General features: G+C 34.6%; 1 protein-coding gene and 1 long non-coding RNA gene across 9 annotated transcripts in view; one reads left to right on the top strand and one right to left on the bottom strand.

Annotated features, from left to right (window-relative positions):
* The window catches only part of OXR1 (oxidation resistance 1), a 479,029-nt gene that overhangs the window by 93,401 nt on the left and 361,382 nt on the right, over positions 1-24,246 (bottom strand). The gene's annotated exons all lie outside the window — the stretch shown is intronic.
* Positions 11,709-13,166, top strand: LOC116528860. The gene is made up of 2 exons (XR_004259248.1): positions 11,709-12,168; positions 12,970-13,166. It is a non-coding gene; the product is annotated as an uncharacterized LOC116528860 (long non-coding RNA).

Genomic DNA, 24,246 nt, shown 5'->3' with positions numbered 1-24,246 from the left:
CCGGCCTACTTTGTTGTTGTTGTTAAGGACAGTGGAGATACTTTCGACACAAGAATGCAGTCATAATTAAAACGTGAATAGTAATATTTTAAGTTCCTTGTGCCATTATGAACTCATGTTAGTGTTGGACATTCTATGATCCCTGTCCTGTTGAATCAACGTAATGGAGGGCTTTAGTTTTCAGATCTGCCTTTCAGGGACAAAGAATCTACACAGGGAAAGAGCAGTGACTTGACAGACATTTACAACCCGATTTTGCTTCCTGTGAGATCTGGTTAGTCTCTTTCACATCTGTTTGTAGCTCTTTTAGTTTTCCCAGGCATTAAATAAGTAAACCCTCTTTTTTGGAATCACTACTATATTAATATATTGAGGAGAAAGAAAGATTTGAATTTCTTAGGGAGCTGAAGAAATTACCCACTCTAACAATAGAATCCAGAAAATCAGGCTTCAGCTTTTGGCCAAACTACTAAAGATTATCCCTCCTGACACATACCCTCTTTTTTTTTTTTTTTTTTTTTTTTTTTCCTTTTACCAGTTGACTGATCTTTTTCTCATCATCACCATTTTCAGCTTAAATTCTTACTAGGTTAGATAAATTTCACCATTTTAATATCAACATCACCATTATGCCTGGTGAAAAATACAGAATATCTGGGCTGCACCCTTAGAGTGTCTAATTTGGTGTTTATAGGAAAGGGGGTCAGAAGAATCTGCATATCCAGCAATCCATGATTTCAGGGTTGTGTCTTGGGAAATAACTGCTCCAGACTTCCGTACTTCCTAAAGGACCTATTTTGATGTTGCAATGTTAGGAATGTTTGTGCTTTTCCCCAAATTCATGTTGAAATCCTAACCCCAAAATGATGGTATTAGGAAGTGGGGCCCTTGGGAGGTAATTCATGAGGATAGAGGCCTCATTAATGCAATTTGTGTCCCTATAAATAAGGGACCTAGAGAGCTGTCCCCATCTTTCTGCCACAGGAGGACCCAAAAACACATCAGTTTGCAAACCACAAGAAGGGCTTCACCAGAAACCAACCATGCTGGCACCCTGATCTTGGACTTCTAGCCTCCAGAACTGTGAGAAATAAATGTGTGTTTATAAACTACTGGTCTATGGTCTTTATTATAGCATCCGTAAGGAACTAAGACAGCTACTAAGTAGCATTCCATTTGACAAGCCTTACCATGCACACTTCTGAGTTCAAAGAAAGAGAGGCTCTGTAGTTTTAAAAATCAAAGTTCAATGACTGAGTCTAATCCTCATTAACAATTTAAATTCTTTTTCTAAGATATATTTTACATCTTCTCAGAATTTATTGGTTATAAGCATAATGAATGCTTGAGATTTTACCTCATTAGATCTGCATTTTTACATCCAAAATTTGCAGGAACCTTCATTCTACCAATTCAAATACAGATTTACAGGTAGTTAACCTATCTGTATTTTTTTTTCTGCTTCTATTTCATAGAAGGCTAGAGCTACTGGAGAAAAACGTATAACTTTGATGACTGAATGCCTTACAATCTTTGATTTAAACTCAGCTGAGTCTTAATGTCCCTAAAATCCCTTTATTCATACAGTGTTCTCTTTTATTCTCTATATTTGTTGTTTGAACTGTCATCATTCTCCTAAAGTTACCAAATTCATCACTTGAACATGTTACTTTGCCTTCTACATGACCCAGAAAATCATAGGCCATCAAATATGAACATTTTTCCTTCCTTTTTCTCTTCAATCTACATCAAGTTGCTCTCTCTCTGTTGTCTTAGAAGGAGGTCTTTATTCCTGTCTATATCTTTCTTCCAAATTTTCTTTGGATAGTCTAATTATGTTGTCTGTGACTTGCCAGCTTTATTATTCCTCTCTGTTCCTTTTCACTATTTTTCCTTTCCTCTTATCCTTCCTCTGTCAGACACATAAATCCCTCTCAGTCTTAAAAAAAGCTTTCTTATATACCATGCCTGCTTTTTCAAGCTACCTTTTGCCTCATTAAAAAAAAAAAAAACAAAAACTTTATTGATATGTAATTTATGTACTATAAAATTCACCTGTTAAAATTATGCAAGTCACCTGGTAACACTTCAGGATTATAAAGCCATCATCAAAATCTATTCTTTGAACATGAACATTTCCATCACCACAAAAAGTAACGTTTTACCCAACTGTAGTCACTCCCCAGTCACACTTGCAGCCCTAGGGAACCACTTGACTATTTCTGCCTCCGTGGATTTGCTTTAATAGACATTTCATATAATACTTGGTCTTTGGGGTCTAGCTTCCTTCACTTAATGTTTCTGAGGCTTATTCATGTTGTAACATGAACTAGTACTTCATTGCTTTTTACCGGCAAATAACATTACATTGTATAAGATATAGCACATTTTATTGATCCATTCATCTGCTGATGGATATTTGTACTGTTCATATCTTGTGGCTATTATGAATAATGTTGTTAGAAACATCTATGTAATTAAGTTTCTTTGTTGACCTGTTTTCATTTTACACATATACATAGGAGTGAAATTGCTGGGCCAAAATGCTGGCTTTCAATGTGCAAAAAGGTTTAATTTTGATGAAGTCCAAAATATCAATTTTTATTTTTGTCATGTCTGCTCTGCATTGTAGCTAAGAAATCATTAACTAATCCAAAGTATGAAGATTATTATGTTTTTTCTATGAGTTTTATTTAGGTCTTATTTTAGGTCTTTGATCTATTTTGGGTTAATTTTCAGGTTTGGTGTAAGGAAGTGATCCAAATTCATTCTTTGATGTGTGGCTATCTAGTTGTTCCAGCACCAGTTATTGAAAAGATGATTTTCCCCCCATTGTCTTCGCATCTTTATCAAAAATTAATTGACCTTAAATATAAGGTTTCTGGACTATCAATTGTATTCCTAAACCCATGACATTACCAAGCTATCTTGATTACTATAGCTTCCTAGTAAGTTTTGACATTGGGAAGTGTGAGTCCTATCATTTTGTTCTTCATTTTCAAGATTGTTTTAGCTATTTTGAATCCTTTTCATTCCATATGAATTTTAGGATTTAGCTTGTCAATTTCTTCAAAGAAAAAAAGTCAGTTTTAATTTTGATAGCCATTGCATTAAATCTATAGATCAGTATGGGAAGTATCACCATATCTTCCATAAACAAAAGAATGTCTTTCCACTTATATAGATCTGAAATTGCTTTTAGTAATGTTTTATGCTTTACATTGTATGAATCTTGTAGTTTTTTTTTAATGTCCTACAATAATGTTTTATTTTTTGCTGGTAACTGTGAATAGAATTTTTTTAGATTGTTGTTGCTACTATACAGAAATAAAATTGATTTTTGAATACTGTCTTTGTATCTTACAACATTGCTGGACTTACTAATAAATTCTAGTTGTTGTTAAGTGAATTTCTTAACATTTTCTCTATATAATTACATGTTACCTGTAAATAAAGACGGTTTTGTTTTTTTCCTTCCAATTCAAGTGCCTTTTCTTTTCCTGCCTAATTGCTCTGCTTAGAACTTTCAGTACAATATTAAATAGAAGTTGTGAGAGCAGATACCATTTTATTCCTGAATTTGGAGAAAAAGCATCAAGTCTTTCACAATTAAGTATGATATTATCTGATGGTTTTCTGTAGATGCCCTTACTCAAGTTTAGGAAGCACCATTCTAGTCCTAATTTCTGATTTTTTTTTTGTCATAAATGGATGTTAGATTTTGTCAAATGCTTTTTCTCCCTGTTGATATAATATTGTGCTTTTCATCTTTTATCCTGTTAATATAGTGTTTATATTAATTAATATTTGTATATAAGATGAACCTTGCCTTGCTTAGATAACATTCAGAAAGTATAATATGATGTGTGATTTGGTTTGTTGGTATCCTGTTCATGATTTTTTGTCTATATTCATAATACATATTATATTGGTTTATACTTTTCTTCTCTTGTGATACCCTTGTCTGGCTTTGGTACTTGGGCAATACTGGCCTCTTACAATGCGAAATATGCCATCCTTTTCTAATTTTTTGGAATAGTTTCTGAAGGATTGTTATTAATTATTCTTTAAGTGTTTAGTAAAATTCTCCATTGAAGCCATCTGGACCTAGACTTTTCTTTCTGGTAATATTTTCAATTACTATAATCATTTACTTTATATATATATATCTATTAAATCTATAGATCAGTATGGGAAGTATCGCCATATCTTCCATAAACAAAAGGATGTCTTTCCAATTATGTAGATCTTCAGTTGCTTTCAGCAATGTTTTGTGCTTTTCATTGTATAAATCTTGTAGTTGTTGTGACATACAATTAATGTGTGTTTATATATATATATATATATATTTTTTTTTTTTTTTTTCAGATTTTCTATTTCTCCTTGCATCAGGTTTGGTAGTTTTTGTCTTTCTAGGAATTTGTCCATTTAACGTAAGTCACCTAATTTGTTGTTCTTAGTATTCCTTTATAATCCCGTTCATTTCTCTGATTTATATTAATATCAGCTCTTTATTCCTAATTTTAGAAATTTGAGTCCTGTTTTTTTCTTGCTCAGTTTAAATCTTTGTCAATTTTGTTGTTCCTTGCAGAGAGCCAACTTGAGGTTTCATTAATGAGGTTTTTCTAATGTTTTTCTATTTCCTATTCCATTAATATCCATGCTAATCTTTATTATTTCCTTCTTTGTATTTGTTTTGCGTTTAGTTTCTTCTATTCCTCCCTAATCTCCCTAGTTTCATAAGGCAAAAGGTTAGGCTATTGATTTGAAATCCTCTTTTTTCCTAATATAGATTTTTACAGCTACATACCTCATTAGTTCTGTCCCACAAATTTCAGTATATTGTATTTTAGTTTTTATCTCAAAGTAATTTTCCTTATGACCTATTATTTGACTCCTTGGCTATTTAGGAGTATGTTGTTTAACTTCCCACTTATTTGTGAATTTCCCACATTTACTTGTGTTTTTTTTACTTCTAATTTAATTTTACTATAGTCAGAGAACATACTTGGTATGATTCCCTCTTCCTTTCAAAATCACAGTCTTTTTTATGGCCCAGTTTATAGTCTATCCTGGACAATATTCCATTTTCCCTCATATTTAAGCCGTCCATTCATCACTGAATTTCTTGAAAATTCACATTTGGGGCTCCTCATAAGCTGCTACCCAAGCTCATTCTCAGCAATTTGTCAACCATTCATTCAGCTTTAGTAAATGCTTACTCAGCACTAAGATAGAGAGTCCCTATTTCTATGGCAATTTCAAGCTAATGTTAGGCTCCCAAAGATCACCAGTGCCAGTACAAGATATTTTTGTGTGATTAGAAAGAGATACCCCTGCAAATAGACACATTACAAAAAAGTATCCCTAATCCAAAAATGCAATTAAGTAAATAATTCCATTTATAATAGCATCAAAAAGACAAAAATACTTAGAAATAAATCAGTCCAAGGAGGAGCAAGACATATACTGAAAAATATAAAACATCATCGAAAGAAATTAAAGAAGATCTAAGTAAATGAAAAGACATCCCATATACATGGACTAGAAAACTTAGTATTGTTAAAATGGCAATTCACAAATCAATATACAGATTCAATACATTCCCTTTCAAAATTCCATTGCTTTATTTACAGATATGAAAATGCCCATCCTCAAATTCATGTAGAACTACAAGGAGCCCTAAAGAGCCAAAACAATATTTAAAAAGAAAAACAGAGGTCAAGGACTCATACTTCCCAATTTCAAAACTTTCTTCGAAGCTACAGTAAAAAAAAACTGTTGTACTGGTGTAGACATACAGATCAATGAAATAGAATTTAGGGTTCAGAAGTAAACACATACATTTTGGGAAAACAAACTGATTTTCAACAATGATACCAAGGCCGTTTAATGGGGAGAAATAGTGGCTTCAACAAATGGTGCCATAACAACTGTATACTCACATATGAAAGAATGAAATTAGACCCTTACCTCACACCATAGACAAAAATGAACTCCAAATGTATTAAAGACTTAAGTGTAAGAGCTAAAACTATTAAATTTTTAGGAGAAAAGCAGGTAAATCTTCATGATCCTGGAATTGGCAATGGACTCAGAGATGACACCAAAGGCATGAGCAACAAATGAAAAATGCCTCATTACTAATAAGAGCAATGCAAATATCTGCCAATAAATACCATTTTCTTCTATCAGGATGGTGAAGGTCAAAAAGTTTAAAGTCATTTTGATAACAGTGGGTGAAAACTACCACTGTTTCATATATTACTAGTAGGGGAGTGAAGAATGGTCCTATCATTTTGCAGAATCATCAAAGAGGACCATTTTGCAGGATCTACTAACATTTTTAAAGCACACACCTTTTGACTCAGTGTCTTCAGTTCTTGTTATTTATCCTATTGATGTATGAAATGCAATTTTCTATTTGCAGTAGCAAACTGTTGAAAATATCCTAAGTGGTGACTAATAAATGATTAAATAAAATATGACATGTCCATATATTGGAATATCATTCAGCTGTTAAAAATAATTTGATAGTTCCTGGTATAACTGATTATGAAAAAATCTTGAAAATAGTATTTTTAAGGGGGAAAGCAAGATACAGAACACCACATATGGTATGCTTCAATTTTTGAAAACAATGTAAAGCATATGTAGTTATCCACATACAAATAAAAGATTTCTGTTAGTATATATAAGAACTGTTAGAATATACATATAAAGCATATGTTAGAATATATATATATGGTGTATGTTAGAATATGTATATATGGTGGTTGTCTTCTGAGAAAAGAAGTGAGTGGCTTATGGTGTGATGAGAGGGAACCGTAATTTTCACTGTGTGTATAATATGCACAAATCACCTAATCAAAAATGATTTTTTAAGTTGAAAATCACTTTTTTTTCATAAACCCATTGTATATTCTAGGAGCTTGCTAGACTGTCCACTGTAAACTTGACTGTCATTCAATTCCTATGAAAGGCATTTGAGATAGACAGCATTTCTTAATCATCAGTAAGAAAAATGTGATCTTTCTTAAGTCATCTAAGAGTTATAGGCATATCAAGTTAGGTCACCTGCAGTCAGTGTAACTGAGATATGTCTCATCATTAAGAACATGGGCTATGAGTCTAACTTCATATCCTGCCACTTACTAGCAGCATAATGGTAAAGTAACTGACTTAGCCTCTCTCTCCCTGAGGTTCCTTACCAGCAAAATAGAGATAATATAGAGACGTTTGGAAGATTTCATAACATTGTGCAAGCAATGTGTCTACAAAGGTGTCTTTCGAAATTATTATTTCCTTCTATTTGCTTTGCGTTTAGTTTCTTCTATTGGTAAATGTGAGCTATAAGTGCTTCCTATAAAATACCTTATCAAGTTATACCATTAAGTTAATATTCTGAATTTTTCTTTCTTTTTTCTTTTTTTTTCAGATGGAGTTTCACTTTTGTTGCCCAGTGCTGGAGTGCAATGGTGCGATCTCAGTTCACTGCAACCTCCGCCTCCCAGGTACAAGTAATTCTCCTTTCTCAGTCTCCCAAAGAGCTCAGATTACAGGCATGTGCTATCACGCCTGGCTATTTATTTATTTAGTTTTTTGTATTTTAGTAGAGTTCAATGCAAGAAATAATTGTGTGAGGAACTGATACTGAAGACATTATTCATTATGTTATTATTTAGTGTATTTTAAAATATTTTTGACAGATACTTAGAATTTTATATCAGAAAAAATCCTTGTGAAGACAGTACAGGCTTTCATTAACCAGATAATACATGACCACCTTTTTTTTTTTTTTTTTTTTTTTTTTTTTTTTTTCAGAAAAGCAGAACTACCTTGCCATTTCCTTTGCTAATTTCTGGTCTAATTGCAATTATTATTATTTTTACTAGATGTTTAAATTAAAAGTACAATACATAACTTCATACATGAATATGGGAAAACAAAATTAAGAGTCAAATAGTACAGAAGGTTATATAATAGCAAATTTTTCACATCCTTCCCAAATGAACCTCTACAGCTTTGTGTATATCCTTCTGGAAATTTTGTATGCATATATTAACATAGGAGTTAATATGTGTATATAGGCATGTGTCTATCCTTTAAAAAAAAAAAAACAAATGGGCGCATATTGTATTCACAATTTTGTTGTTGTTGTTGTTGTTTTCTTGTTTGAAATAGGGTCTTACTCTTTTGCCCAGAGTGGCATGCAGTGTGACAATCAGGGCTTATTGCATCCTCAGCCTCCTGGGATCAATCCATCTTCCCACTTCGGCCTCCTGAGTAGCTGGGACTACTGGTACATGCTACCACACCGGCTAATTATTATAGTTTTTGTAGAGACGGTTTTGCCAGGTTGCCCAGAGTGGTCTTGAATTCCTGGGCTCAAAGGATCTGCATACCTCTGCCTCCCAAAGTGCTGTAATTGTAGGCGTGAGCTAAGGTGCCCGGCCCATGTCCATGGTTTTGTACAAGTATTTTTATTTCACTTTGTCTTATACACCTTTCCATATTAATTTCTAGTAGATCTCTCATTCTTTTTGCAGTTTCAGAGTTCTATTTATTGTTATCTGTTGAAAATGCCTGTTGTTGTTAGTTGCTAGAATATTTAATTATATTACATTTACTTCTAAAAATTTGTAGGAGCTAAAAACTCACTGGAAAGCACATTGTTAATTAGTTGGAACCTTGTACGCTACTATATGTAGGTTATTTAGTTCAACCACTCCCCAAAATGTTTTAAGAAATTCTGCACCCAGCACTATTCCTTAAAGAAAATATTGTTCTTTTAATTGTAGAAATAGTGCCAATGCAATATTTCTTGTTGAAAGCAAGTTGATGACATCTTAAAATGAAAAATTTCAAGTAAGACAATTATTGCTAAAAATCTGAAGAAAAATGACGTGAGAACTAGAAAAATGGCTCTGATTTTATTTTGATACCAAAATAATGATATAATCAGTAACCTAAAAATAATTAAAACCACATTAACAAAAATAATTGGTTTGTAATGTTTACATTTTCTTAATAAATAGATGAATTAAATTATTCCTATTTTAAGGGGACTATTCATTGATTGTTTACATTGGCTAATGACTGAAGTTCTGGTTAATGTTCAATCTTCTCAACTTTTTTGTTCCTGCCCTAGCTCCCATCTCTGTCAGTCACACTATATACCAAACTCTCTGAATTTAAGCTCACTTCTTTATCTTTTTCTGAAGATGACATCAAATGGTTTTTCTACTAACATACATTCCCTGGCATACTTCTCCTGGCTCACTAAAACTATTATGAGTAGCCACAACATTGTGTTCATTACTTTTTGAAAATACTTTTCAACACATATAAAATTATTGAATTTTAGGAAATAAGCAGAACTATAACATCCTGAGAAAACACAAAGACATCAAATATATGAGCACCACCATGTACCTGCAAATCTTTAAGCAAAATAGTAAAAGTGAGATCTGTGTTCTCATTATAAGGCTAGCTATATTAATAAACTCAGAAAACAACAACTGGATCTTAAAAGAGCAAAATGAAAAAGTCATTTTGTCCCGTAACATGTTATATCTTCCTGTCAACCATTTTATAAGATAGAAATGTTAGGGTTGGCTCACACCTGTAATCTAAGCAGTTTGGGAGTCCGAGGCTGGAGGAACACTTGAGGCCAGAAGTTCAAGACCAATCTGGGCAACATAGCAAGACCCTATCCCTACAAAAAAAATTAAAATTACTGGACATGGTCATACAATCCTGTTAGTCCTAGCTATTTGGAAAGCTGAGGCAGGAGGATCCCTTAGCCTGGGAGTTTGAGGCTGCAGTGAGCTATAGTCACACTACTGCACTCCAGCCTGGGTGATTGGACAAGACTCTGTCTATAAAAAAAAAAAAAAAAAAGCACTCAAATTTCCGATATGATAAGCAAAACTACTGATGGAATAAGGCAGACTGACACTCTGATATTAAACTAAGCAAAGAGATTGTAAGTTTAGAAACTAGGGGATCAATCTACTATACAATCACTACATCTGCATCTGCCAATAAACCTAAAGCTAAGTTGATAGCCAAATTTGTTTTCCTTAAAATGGGAACATTTCTTTATTTAAAGCATTTGTGTATTTTTCTCCACTAAAATGGTTATGCTAGCATTCAAATTCTTTATCATATATGAGACTTCCACCTGTGTCCCAAATGACCACAAAGAGGAACAATGTGGGTTATTGTTTGATTACAACCATGATCACAGCATTGAAGAGTATTTGACAGAGATTTAATAATGGCCTTTCAATAGAGTGGGACAGAGTCTAGGAAATATCAACCTTAGATATAATAATTACAAACCCTACTAAAAACCAAGTAATATTTTCTCAGTTCTGAAAATTGTCCAAAAAGTGTTAACTCCCTCACTTGTCAGAAAAACACTGCATAGCAGTCAAGCCAAACAAAGACTCAGCAATGCCATGGTTAAGAATTATAATTGAAACTTAGGTCACAATAAATCACATCAACTTACCATATAATTATTCCAGTTCTATTTTTAATCCTATTAAAGACCGTTATTACAATGATATAATTACAGCCCCCAAATACTCCATACCTGGAATGTGGCAGCTTCTGGAGCTTTTGGATCAATTTCACTCAGCTCATTGGACAAGTGCCAACTGGTATTACCAATGGTATCTAAAGTTGTGAAAACTCAACAAAGCTTTAAAAACCTTTAGAAACAATAGCTCATCGGGATCTCTAAAGAGTAATGTTACATCATGAAGACAAACATTCTCATTTTCTTTCTACTGCAGGTTTCTTTTTCTGCCTGCACTTTGAGGTTGCAGTAGAGTGTGTGTGTCTATAGAAGGTACTGTATGTATAGCTATGAGGAGGTCTTACCCTCTGTCTTTTTATCTTTCTGGATCCTTCCTCTCTACCCTTGTTCTTCCTCTTCTCCTCTCATAATTCTATAATGGGTCTCTCCACATGTTGCTGCATCTTCTCATGTTTATTGAATAGAATTTTGATACTTATTCTTAATTTGAAAAACTGATAAGTGAAAACATTTGTTTTATCATATATTAAGTGCTTTATTCAACTATATTAATGTCACATATTTTAAAGTTATATAACTTTTAGCTAAATTTTTGGAGAGGTTTTAGGTTGAAATTCTTTGAAATAATTTCCCTATCTTTGCTTTTATTAAAGATAATAGGGCCAGGTGCAGTGACTCACACCTGCAATCCCAGCCTTTTGGAAGGCCAAGGCAGGTGGATCATGAGGTCAATACTGAGACGATCCTGGCCAACATGGTGAAACCCAGTCTCTACTGAAAAATACAAAAATTAGCTGGGCATGGTGGCACATGTCTGTAGTCTCAGCTACTTGGGAGGTTCAGGCAGGAGAATCGCTTGAACACGGGAGGCAGAGGTTGCAGTGAGCCAAGATCCCACCATTGCACTCCAGTATAGGTGACAAAGCAAGACTATGTCTCAAAAAAAAAAAAAAAAAAGATAATAGAGAAAAAAGGAAACAAATGGGCAAAATAATATGGGAAGAACGTAAGTCTGTTGCTAGCAAGTTTCCAGCTTTAACCTGTAACCAGTGGTTAGGCAGTTTTTTTGTTGTTGTTATTCTGTCAGGGGAATGTTTGAACCTGGGGCTGTGTCAGTACAAGACAAAATGAACTACGACAAAAAGAAAGAAAAAGACAGCCTACCTTCAAGTTCATCCAACTCAGAAAAAGTGCTGGGCAGCAATGCCAAATTTTTAGCAACTGTCCAATTGCTTCAGCCATGATGCATGAACAGCAAACTCCTAAGTGCTGCAGGTAACATTTGAAAGTAGAACTTATTCCTCTTCCCAAAGTAGATGGGAGTTCCCTAACTCCCCACTTCCCTATACCAAACACAATCTTGGAAAGATGCTAATCACCCAAGGTGAATCAGCCCAAAGGCAGTCAGCATATAGGAAGAGAAACTCAAACCTAGATGGTCAATCTTTAAATGATCCAGCACTGACTAGGCAGGTTTAATTTTCAAACAGAATCATGCACTGGTCATTTTCTCCTGCTGCAGGTCTACTTTTAATTCTCAAGTCTTCCCAGAGAGCAGCAGACACAGCAATACAACCAGATTCAAAACTCAAATCTGTGCTGCCTTAACAGGCTTGAAGGTGAGTTGGATCATATCTAGTTGCCTCTCAAGAGAGAAGCAGGGCATGCTGAGCCACCTCAGCCCCACCGCATATCCAGAGATTCATATGGGTGCTAAGCTGGCTGTAGAACCACCACCAGCAGTAGAATTTATCAAATGCATTGAACAAGGAGCCACGTCTTACCTACCCTACTGGTTTTCTAGGAGTTAGGAAGGAACTGGTGGGGATAAGATTCTTAAAATATACAGAGACATCAACAACATTGTTAGGCCCTCAGATTGAGCTGGTTCTGCTAACACACTGCATGATATGTAAGCAGATGCATTGATGTTTGCTCATTAAAGCCTATATATTATGTAGTAAAATGAAATCTCCCAGCTTAGACTTTACCCCTACTTTAGTCCTTCTCCAACATTGTAGCCAAGGTAATCTTAAATCCACCATGAAAGTATTGCCTTTTCTCTGCTTTACAAACACTCCTTGTTCACAGCAGCAGCTTCTTGTAGATAATGAGAATCAGCTGTGGAACTTTTTAAAAAAATTCAAATTCTCCAACTGTTCCCAGAGATTCTGATTCCATGGTTGTAGGGTGGGGAACTCAGGAACCTGAATTTTTAAATTACAGGCCATGTTTGAGACCTGCTGCTTTATAGTTCTTCCAAATGCTTTTTGCATATTTAGTTCATGTGAGTCACACACTGACTGCTGAAAAAGGTCCGTGAGACTAGATCTGGTAATCACTGAGAAGTGATGTATGTGTTTCACACACGTGTGCAAAGAACAGGCACTGTTTAAAACTGCCAGTGTTTTATGTTTCAGATGCCTCGGCCCTTGCCTCAGCAGCTAAGGATATAACGTGCATGGGATGTACAGCTACAAGATGGTGGAGCCTCCATCAGTCAGGATACCTGAGTAACTATATGGATCAGAGCCCCTGCTCCCAATACAACCCAGAATTGGATATGTAAGATGAACAAGAAATACATCAAGAAATAAACACCTATTTCAGTAAGTCACTTAGGTTTAGGGGTTCATTTAGCATCATAGCATAAGCTTAGTCTATCTTGACTGATAGGTTTTACAAATGATTAAGTTACATTTTTAATGATATATTAATATACTAACAACCACTAGATTTGTTAATGATTTTGCTTTTCAATGTCTCTTGCCATGTTTCTATTCTGAAAAGTATCCTGCGATTGTAAAACTATTCATTTACCTTTTGTGTATGCAAATAAGGATTTTCTTAATATAATACGACCAGAGGAAAAAACAATGAAAGCAAAATGTGGAGAATGCTGAGTTGCTAAAGCTAAAAAGAATCTCCTGATCATTTATACTCCCAGTTTAAAAATTTAGTTTCCTATCAGCCTTATTCTCTCAATAAGTATCTTTATAATCAGAAAATGTAAATTTGAACTTGTAAAACACATGTAGGCTCGTAAATGCCATTTTTATGTTTACATATTATGTCTCCCATAAAAGTACACTAGAAAATGTTTGAAAATAATTACTTTTGGAGCTACAAAGAATACATCTCAATTGTCTTTCACACAATACCCTTAACATACTACTAGCAACCTTAACGGTAGGATGTGAGCGGGGACTTGGTGTTTATCTAGTGAAGACTTTCATTTTTATAGATTGGGTAACCAAGGCCTAGAGAGGTCAAGTGTATCTCTCAAGGTCACGTACTGGAAAAAGAACAGAGCCAGAACTCAGGGTTTGCCACGGGAAATGCTGCCACATGAAGTTTCCCTCCATCTTTTACTCAAGCAATTAACTTACTCTCTCAGTTCACCCAAACATGTGGTTAAAGTGGCATGATGTCCCACAAAGGGTTTTCCAGCTATGAAAGCTAGGTCAAACTATTTACTTATTTACTTATGTAGTTTTCTTAGTTTACTATTATTATTATTTCGAGACAGAGTTTTGCTCTGTTGCCCAGGCTGGAGGGCAGTGGCGCAATCTTGGCTCACTGCAACCTGCACCTCTCAGGTTCGAGCGATTCTCCTGCCTCAGCCTCTACAGTAGCTGGGCCTATAGGCGCCTGCCATCACGCCTGGCTAATTTTTGTATTTTTAGTAGAAGTGGGGTTTCAACACATAGGCCAGGCTAGTCTCGAATTCCTGACCTTGTAATCCGCCCACCTCAGCCTCCCAAAGTGCTGGGATTACAGGTGTGAGCTACCAAGCCCATCAGAAATGTAGCTTCTAATTTGTAAAATAACAGCAAATAGTGCTTAACTTGGAGTTCTTCTATGATTAGAAAGGACATGACATATATACAGTGTTAGGCCCATTGTTCTATGGCCTTAAATAAAAAAATCTGGATTTATTCCCTTCAGATTTCAGCCTGTTCTTCTAGACCAGGGAACAGCAAACTATGACCCGTGAACCAAATCTGGCCTGCCAACTGTTTTTATAAATTCTGTTTTATTTGAACACAGCCATGCCCATTCATTTATGTATTGTCTATGGCTGGTTTGGGACTATACCAGCAGAGGTGACTAGTGTGACAGACTTTATGGCCCAAAAAGCCTAAAATATTTGTTCCCTGGCCCTTTTCAGAAACATTGTTAGACCATATTCTAAACTGCTGAGGTCATTTTGATTCTTTCACCCACAGTGTCATTCAGGATCCCTAATTACTGAGTCAACCACAAATTTGCCTCTGTTAAGGTTGTTCAGAAAAATATTTAATGAGACATGGACAAGGAAAGTCACAAAACAGGTCAAGTGACTACCTTCAAGGTTGACAATGACTACCACTCATTGAACACATTAATCTAAAGAAGTATGAATCCACTAAATGCTACTATCACCCAGAACTCATTTATCAGCAATGCCACATATTAGTTAAATATCTTTCTAATATGCAAAAGATGAGGTACAGACTCCAAATGATCACTGTTTTCCCCTCTGAAATGGTTTCAAGTCTATGATGTTTCTATATCCTTCAACTCCATTTCAACCCCATTTTTGAAATTTGGATTATCCACTTAACTACAGTTTTCTGGCAGATCTCTCATTATCCAGAATGAGATCCAGAATTGCTAGCTGTCACCAAACCTGATTCTTCTTTTTTCTGGGCATATAGTGACACTATCTTTCCCAGATTCCTTTTTGAGCAGCGGTGCTCAAGTGATCATTTTTTAGCTAATGGAAGGACTACAAAAATGATGTGTGCTATTTCCAGGCCTGGCTAAAGAGAGCTCCCATTATGAGCTCCATGTTCTTTTCTTTTCACATACTTGCAGCAGATAAATATGGTGACTTGAGAAGCATTAATTAAATATGACAGAGCCTTGAGATAGAAGGTACCTGGGTCCTTGAATCCACCCTTAGAGGAGCTCCAAATGTAGGCTCAAACAAGAATAAACTTCTCTTGTATTTAAGCCATCTTATATATTTTGAGGTTTGTTACATGAGGGAGTATAATTGTCAAAAATATACTATGATTCTGGTAAGATTATTACCAAAGGTTTTGTGACCACATAGGAAAATACTCTGGTTTTCTGGACCAAGAGGTTTCAATTCATGTAAAGTAGATGTAGTTGTTCTTTCACTGTATCCCTGTGTGCCTCAGCCTATAAATTTCTATTTTACAGTATTTCTTTTGTACTTTCTTGTAGTTCATTCTTCTTAATTAAGAAAAATAAAGCAAAACTGAGTCTGAGTGTGACTGTACACACCTGGAGTCACAGCTACTTGGAACACTGAGCTGAGAGGATCTCTTGAGCTCAGGAGTTCAAGCCTAGCCAGGGCAATATGGCAAGACCCCATCTCTAAAAAAAATAAATTAGCTAAGTAGGCATTAAACTTACTCTGTCTTTTAATAAACTGTTAAACAACACAAGCCCACCCATCCCTCTTGCCTTTATTGTAGGACTTTCCTTTTCACTGGTTTTTTTAGTGTTTCTATAACCTCACTCTGTGATTTGTCCCTGGTAATGTGTTCCTCTTTTGTTTCTTCTAAGAACAAAGTTCAGAAAACAACTTGTCAGATCACATTGGTTTCTCCCCATTTTGCTTTCTTATTAAGATTATTCATGGTCTTATTTGCCAGAGTTTGATTTTTTGGGTATGTAACCAACACTTACATTAAGAAACCCTATTCTGGTAGATGTGGAGAAAGATTCATCACTCCCATAATCACCTCATGTCTCTGGCAACTTTTGTAGTCTATTTGTAAAAAGCCTTATTTCATCCTGTATCTAGATACAATATTCAATACTTTTTAACACTTGTATTTTAGTTTGCTGTACATGGAGATAACATGCTTCTATTGATCCTGATGCCTCTCCATCTTATTTACAGAGAAGATGCAGGGCAGGCTGTTGACACTTTTTGACATATCTTTCTGGGCTTGCTCTTTCAGCCCCACATTTTCACTTACTAGCTTCAAAAGCTATGAGGTCCCATTCAAGACACCCTACTCTCTAAAGTCCTCTTTATGCCAGTTTGACTTAGCTTCAATTGGCACAGAAAAAATTTGGGACTGAAAGATGTGATTGTAAGCTCATATGGCAAACAGGAGAAGATAGCTCTGTGCAAAATAGTTCATGGCTAACAGAATGATGTTTCTTTAGCTAGCAAATTTGTATGTTGTGAATGCCATTAGCATGATGGCATGTACTTGACAACTTGTACAGTTATACTGCCATCTATGTAGATGCTTTTTAAAAATTTTAGTAAAAAATGCGAAAGTGAGTTTTACCTCAGTGAATTTCTACAACATGCAAATTAGCTTGTCATAAATAAATGAATTTATAATATGCATATTTTCTAGTTTGATTTTGGAACTAGTAAAAAGCATGCTATGTATTCTTTCAAGTATTGTAATCAAACATAGGGTATATTTGTTAAAAACAAAGTTGTAACAATTTCTGCAATAATTTGAACATTGAATCACTGGCAAAACTTGAATTTCAAAATTGTTAATTTGTCTTTCTCAGATGTAATTTAAATAAAATCAGTTTAAGATATTTCTAAAAAATGATTTGCAAAGAAACAAATGTTATTTTTATGCTATCAAGGTTAGTTTCCAAAGTAAAGATTATGTGCTATTCACACTTTAAATATATATACTTATTTATATTATTATTAAATAGAGGATTCTTCTGCCATTGTCACTACTTTCTCCTCAAAAGAAGAGACCATATGTTTTAGATAAAATAAAAAGAGCTCTATACAGAGGCCTGCTTATCTTTAAGGTCTCAATGAAGATAATCTGCCTTAGTAAGGGAAAAATCATAAATATCATGAAAATATAAAATATAGTTCATTATATATGTGTATAAATACATGTGCATTATGTATGTGTGTATATATATCTATAAACAAATATGAAAATATATGTATTGGTATAGATGCACAAATATATATATATATACAAATGTATATATTTGTATATATGCAAATATATATATTTTTTGCATTGGTTGTATGATATAGGAAGTCTTGAATAAGTATGAGCTATTTTCATTCCCCACAAATTTGATATTGAGTGTTTATAAGATAAAATATATGAAAGTATTCTTTGTTTATACTATTAATACCCTGTTAATAGTATAAACAAAGAAAGAAAAAGAAACAAGGAGAAATATTTCCTTGTTAAATATCATTGCCTTTTCCTTGATACACCAGAGATAAACCAAAGTAAGATATTCACCATCTTGGAATTCTTGACAGTGGCAGATGGCAGGGAGGTTATAAGATTTTTACTTGCTCCCAAAGGACACTGTGACTATGCTGATTATACTTATCTTAACATACTAATTTTCTGTTTATGTGTCTGTCTCTGAGAATGGAAACCATTAATATAGCTCTCTACATTAACACGACCTTACACTCACTCTACTGCCTCCTACTTTATTCTACGAGCTTCTGGAATTCTTCAATATCTATTGAAGAATTGCATATCTAGTGTAATTCTAGAATTGCACTAGAATCTAGTGTATAAACTATTGATTAATGCTTTCTATTGAATATAAATTCTTCAATTGATATTATGACATCAATTGATTTTCTTCAATATCAATTCTGTAGTGTCTAGAGTATACTCTTAGGGATACCTGATTCTGATTTGATAGGAGCTAATTTACAACTCTATAAATTATAAAAGCTGATAGCAAGGCAAAACAATTTTTGTCTATAAACAAATACATTCTTGTGTATGCAAATTCTCCCCAATGGACTGAATTGACTCTTTTCCCCAACATTGGAAGAATGTGCTTTCGTCTGTACTTTCATTTTAATCATCTTAATCTATAAATATGTCTGGTTTTTGAGTTCTCCTTTGAACTATCTGTAACATCTTACTGGTTCCTTCATTAAGGAATTTTACAAAATATTTAACACATGTTAATCTTTATGTCCTAATCTTGTGTTTTTAGGGAAAAGGTTCCTTAAATGGTACTCATTTTATTTCACTGTAGAACCCATTTTGGATATATTTACACACACACACACACACACACACACACACTAAAGCTCTTTCTTTTGACATAATATAATTTTAAAATAGCAAAAGGGAATAAAATTGTTGCTATATTTATTAATTGTTTTGGATAACAAGACATTGCATCATGGTCCTACAGTAGTAGAAGAATTTTAGGTATCTTGAAATGTTATATTTTATAATCACAATCTTTATCTGTAGCAACAATGTTAGGAGAAACAACAAATTATTTTAATTACAATTCCCTAGCCAAGGATAATAATATTGTGCTGTAGCAAAATAAACAAGCTGAGGAGCAGAGGGGTATGTGGAACATGTTTGCAGTATGCCAAAGGAATGATTACGAGTTGACTACCAGGTTTTGTTTGTACTCACTGAGGGCTAATGAGCAATGGAGAGAATTTTATGAGGGAGCTGCTCTTGTGGAGGGAATGGAAACAGACTAGGTGACTAGAAGAATAAGGAAGAGGGAAAGCAAACAAATATCTACAAAACTGAAAATCATACCCATCTAAGAATGTGGCTTCCTATAAATAGGGAGCCTGTCACCATGGGCATACCTAAATGATAGGAATGTAAAGAGCAGTGTCTGAGTGTCATTGACTCTGCTTCATAGTTGAAACCAAAATTCCCTTCACTAGCCTATTCTACTCACTTATTCTTCCTAATATGTATTCATCTAAAGAAAAACATAGATCCTTTGGATTATCCCATGAAGCCCAAACAAATAGACGAAAACAGTAGCACATATAGGAGAAACTACTTGTATTTGAAATAGAAAGGTTCTGAAAGCAAAGTTTTGCTGTCCCAAATACAAAGCATCTACTTTTTTTTTTTTTTAATAGTCTCGCTCTGTTGCCAGGCTGGAGCACAGTGGCACGATCTCGGCTTAATGTAGCCTCCACCTCCTGAGTTCAGGTGAGTCTCTTGCCTCAGCCTCCTGAATAGCTGGGATTACAGGTATGTACCACCACACCCAGCTAATTTTTGTATTTTTAGTAGAGACAGGGTTTCACCATGTTGGTCAGGCTGGTCTCAAACTCCTGACCTCAGGTGATCCACCCGCCTCAGCCTCCCAAAGCGCTGGGATTACAGGCGTGAGCTATCGTGCCCGGCCACGTGGCATGTACTAAACCAGTCAGAAATCAGTAGATCATCAGCAAACAGGATAGTGTCTACCTTTGGGGATGTTGGCTGAGTTCATTTTTAGTCTTTGAAAACTATTCTTGGATTTCTATAGGAAGGAACCATAAAATGTAAGACATACTGGCATAAATACTGCCACTTAGTAAGTTGCAAAAGGGTTTGGCTGTTAATAGCTTGCAGAATTCCTGTTTGCCTTCCTTTTCCAGAAATAATGAAAAAAATGATATACTTTACAGTGAGTAAGTACATTAAGGGGTTCATATGATGTTAAAAGGAATGCCTTTCTTTATGACAAACACATACCAGCTTAAAGGGTTTCCTATTGATCACAAAACATCAAAAGGCCTTAGTCTGCACTTATAAGAATGAGATCAGTACAGGACTCTATTAAATGCTTGATTTGGATGAGTAGGTTGCTCAGCATTCCATCAGTCAACCATTAAAATGAACTGCCAGTGAAGAATGCCATGAGAATAAGTACAGAGCTAGAACTGGGCCATCGTCAACTGCTGTTAAAGAAAATCATAACTAAGAAATTAAATATGGGGCAAATGGCCCAAAGTATGCACAAGTATAACATCTACCATAGAATCATTTTGGGGAAAGATAACTTGACAGTTTTTTAAGTCTTCTGGCTTTTATCAAGACTATATCTAAAACTGCTGCAGATCAATGAATTTGTCCTATTGTAAAAAATCCTTTAGAGAATGATTTTCTGGCATCCATTTAAATGATTAATCACTCGTACTTTACGAAACTTCTTTCTTATAGTCATTTCTAAGACTCGAGGCTGGGTGTAGTGGCTCAGGCCTGTAATCCCAACACTGGGAGGCTGAGGGGGGCAGCAGATTGCTTGAGCTCAGAAGTTCAAGACCAGCCTGGGCAATATGCCAAAACCCTGTCTCTACTAAAACTACAAAAATTAGCTGGGTGTGGTGGTACATGCCTGTAATCCCAGCTACTTGGGATGCTGTGGCACAAGAATTGTTTGAACCAAGGAGGCAGAGGTTGCATTGAGCCGAGATTGTGCCACTGCCCTCCAGCCTGGGCCACAGAACGAGACTCAGTCTAAATACAAATACAAAACAAAAGCAAAAAATCCTCCTAAGGCACAAACTCATTTCTTTTCATCTTTAAAATAAATTAACGAAAGGCTCTATAATATACTCAAAAGCAGAAGGGTAGAATGGCCAATCACATATATATGCAACAATTTTCAAGATTTTCCCATATTTGCATCACTTATTGCTATTTTCTTTGATAAAACATTTTAAAGCAAATTCTAGACATATACACTTCACTATGGATGCCTAAATTTTAAAAGATTTTGACATTCATTTCTATCCATTAGGCAACATTATCACACCTAGTGAAATTAGCAGTCATTCTTTGGTGGAATCCATGAACAAGTCAATGACCAAAATCTCCTCTCTTGGCAAAAATATCTTTTTGCAGCTGGTTCTTTAAATCATTCAAACAAGGGCTACATATTATAACTGATTAAGTCTTTAGTCATTAAGACCAGTGCCTCTCAAACTTTAATATGCAAATGAATCACTTAGGGATCTTAAGATTCGGTAGGGTCTGGGCAGGGCCAGAGCTATTGCATTTTAACATCTCCCAGGTAGTGCCAATGTTGCTGGACTCAAAGTGGACCACACTAGCAAGATCCTAGCAAAGACTCATTTGTTTTGTCTCGTTTTGTTTTGTTTTGCTTTTAATGCCAAGAGCTTGTTATAGGAACAGGTCAGTTATCCTGGTCTAGATTTTCATGTTTCCTTCCATGTGGTATTATCTAGCTTATTCCTCTTTTATTACCCTTAATTTGTAATTAAGTAAATGACGTTAAGCCTAAAAACTTGAATAGATTCAAGCTCATCTTTTTTTGGGAATAATTTATTGAGGAGATATGTGAACATTTAAGTATTTGATCTGTAGGAATATCATCCTTATACTTCATAGTAATTATAGTGTTAAAAAGAGGGCTCTACAGTCAGATTTCTATTAGTTCACATCCACCTCCATCATTTACTACTTGTATGACCTTAGCAAGTTATTTAATTTCCCTAAACCTCAGTTTTCTCATCTGTAAAATGAGTAAAATAATAGTATCTGCATTATAGAGCACATGACAAGTGATCAGTAAATGTATTCTATTCTAACTTGACTTTGTAACCTTTTTACTCTGAGACAAAATATTTTGGTTGCTGAGACCTTTCTACTAAAACTAACTTTTTGGTCCTATGTTCATTTGAGGCTACCCTATAAATCAGCTATAGGTTTATATACCACAGAACTAGGCAAGACCCTCAGAGGGAGCATATTATTAGTTTTTGGAGGATTTTCTTTTCATGTTTTAACTTATCTGTCAGATTATAATGGCTCATAAAGCCTAAAAATAAGACTTTAACAAATCTTATGTTAACTCAACCAAGTAAGTCTTTCAAAGAGTATTAGTTCTTGGTAGTTTATCATAGAAATTTCATAACAAAATGGTACTAAGTAAAATGTTTCAAAATCATCCTAAGGTGGATACTAGAAAACTAAGGGAGATTATTGTTGATTCATGGAAATCCCATATGAATTATATAGCCTTTTTGTATGTCCTTATTAATAAGTAAATTGCTAAAGTTAAGCATATGGGACCTCTGATATTTCCTTATCTTTGTTTAATAAGCTTCTGCAATTTGGAATGAATCCCCAAATTAAACTTGACACTTTAGGAAATCAAAGAAGCTAGAGAAGGAAGCCTAGCATGATCCAAAATCGCAGTGTACACTATGAGTTGTCTTATGACTTTAGGAACATAGAGGATGATTTATATGAACATGAAATCTACAATTATAAGTTGAAGCCATGATTAGTAAATTATTCCTCTCCTTGTAATAAATTCCATCAGCACATAGTAACTTTGAGCCACCTTTCAAAAGAAGCAACTGCTGGCCCAGATGATCAGGGCCAAAAATAAATTAGGCAACAAGCCCAACATCCTTCTACACTTTGGTCTTTTCTTTTTTCCTTTTGAGCTTGATTTTTTCAGATGTCTTTCCTAGAAGACTATGACTTTCAGGGATATATTATCTTACTTTAATGTTACAAAGATTGTAGAATTGACAAAGAATACTAGGACAAAAGAAAAATAATTGAAGGGAATATTTTGAAAGTCAGCAACTTTCTAAGTTATTTGTAAGACAGCCATATAATAGCAGCAGAGTAAAGTAGTGCTATTACCATAATTTTGTAGTGTTTACTAGTATGCAATATTTTGTTTGGCTAGTTGTTTTTGAAACAGGGTCTCACTGTCACCTAGGCTGGAGCACAGTGGTGTGATCTCAGCTCACTACAACCTCTGCCTCCTGGGCTCAAGCAAGTCTCTTACCTCAGCCTCCTCAGTAGCTGAGACCACAAGTATGCACCACTATGCCAAGCTAATTTATTTATTTATTTTTTGTATTTTTGGTAAAGACAGCGTTTTGCCAGTTGCCCAGGCTGGAATATGCAATATTTTGAATCATACTATTTACATTGTGATGCAAGGAAAACAAAACTAGAAATTATATGACAGGCTACAAAATTATGTCTAACTTGACAAAAGGCAGAAAAAAATTGAAATAAAAGAAAAGAGGTATATAAAGTGTTTCCCTTTTTTGAGTGCTTGGACCAAAATTAAGATCAATACAGAAGAATCATTGGCCAACAAGAAAAACCGATCAATTATTAGATAGTAGAGCATTTCATTTGACAACTTGTTTGATTTTCAGACATTTAACTGCATTTAGCCTGAAATTACTGATTAAAAACAAAATATAAAAATGAACTAGATGAAACAAGATTATCCAGAAACAAACACAATAATATTTTAAAAACATGTTCTAATTTCAGGCCATAGCAGTTTTCCAAAAATTATCCATATAAAGATAAAAGACACAGAACATGCTTTATGTGATTAATCACTTGAATAATGGATGATACTGCAAAACTAGATATGTACTTGTAAGACATCACTTGGAGGTAATGTTTGTTTTCACATTAAGTTTGAAGAACACAATTTTTTTTCTATCTCTAAATCTTTCATTAAAATCTGAAGGGTAGCTCTAACTGGATCACGTTATATCTTTCTTCATTTTAAATCTAGAAAACGTTCTGTCTTCCTAATCTATATTTAGGTTTAGCGAGCATATTAACATTTTCTCAGTGAGTATACCCTTTTTGGTGTCCTTGCCTAGGATAAGAACTAAAATATTCCCAGGGCCTCTGATTTTATTTCAGTTTCCAAACTAAGTATTTAGCATATTTTTTGTACTGTATCTTGATGAGGCATATAGTAGTATATAAGGTGCTACAATAAATAGCAGACATAGCAATTTTCTTAGAACTTTACTGAAGGAATTTTTTCAGTCAGCAATTAAATGCCTATCTCCGCAATATGTTCTCCATGTAAACTGTGCTAGAGATCACTGAACATCTCTATGACATTATTAGAATCAA

The sequence above is a fragment of the Sapajus apella genome, unplaced genomic scaffold, assembly GCF_009761245.1.
Source record: "Sapajus apella isolate SASKATOON/1434 unplaced genomic scaffold, GSC_monkey_1.0 scaffold3, whole genome shotgun sequence".
Lineage (NCBI taxonomy): Eukaryota > Metazoa > Chordata > Mammalia > Primates > Cebidae > Sapajus > Sapajus apella.
This window is presented reverse-complemented; position numbering and strand designations above follow the sequence as displayed.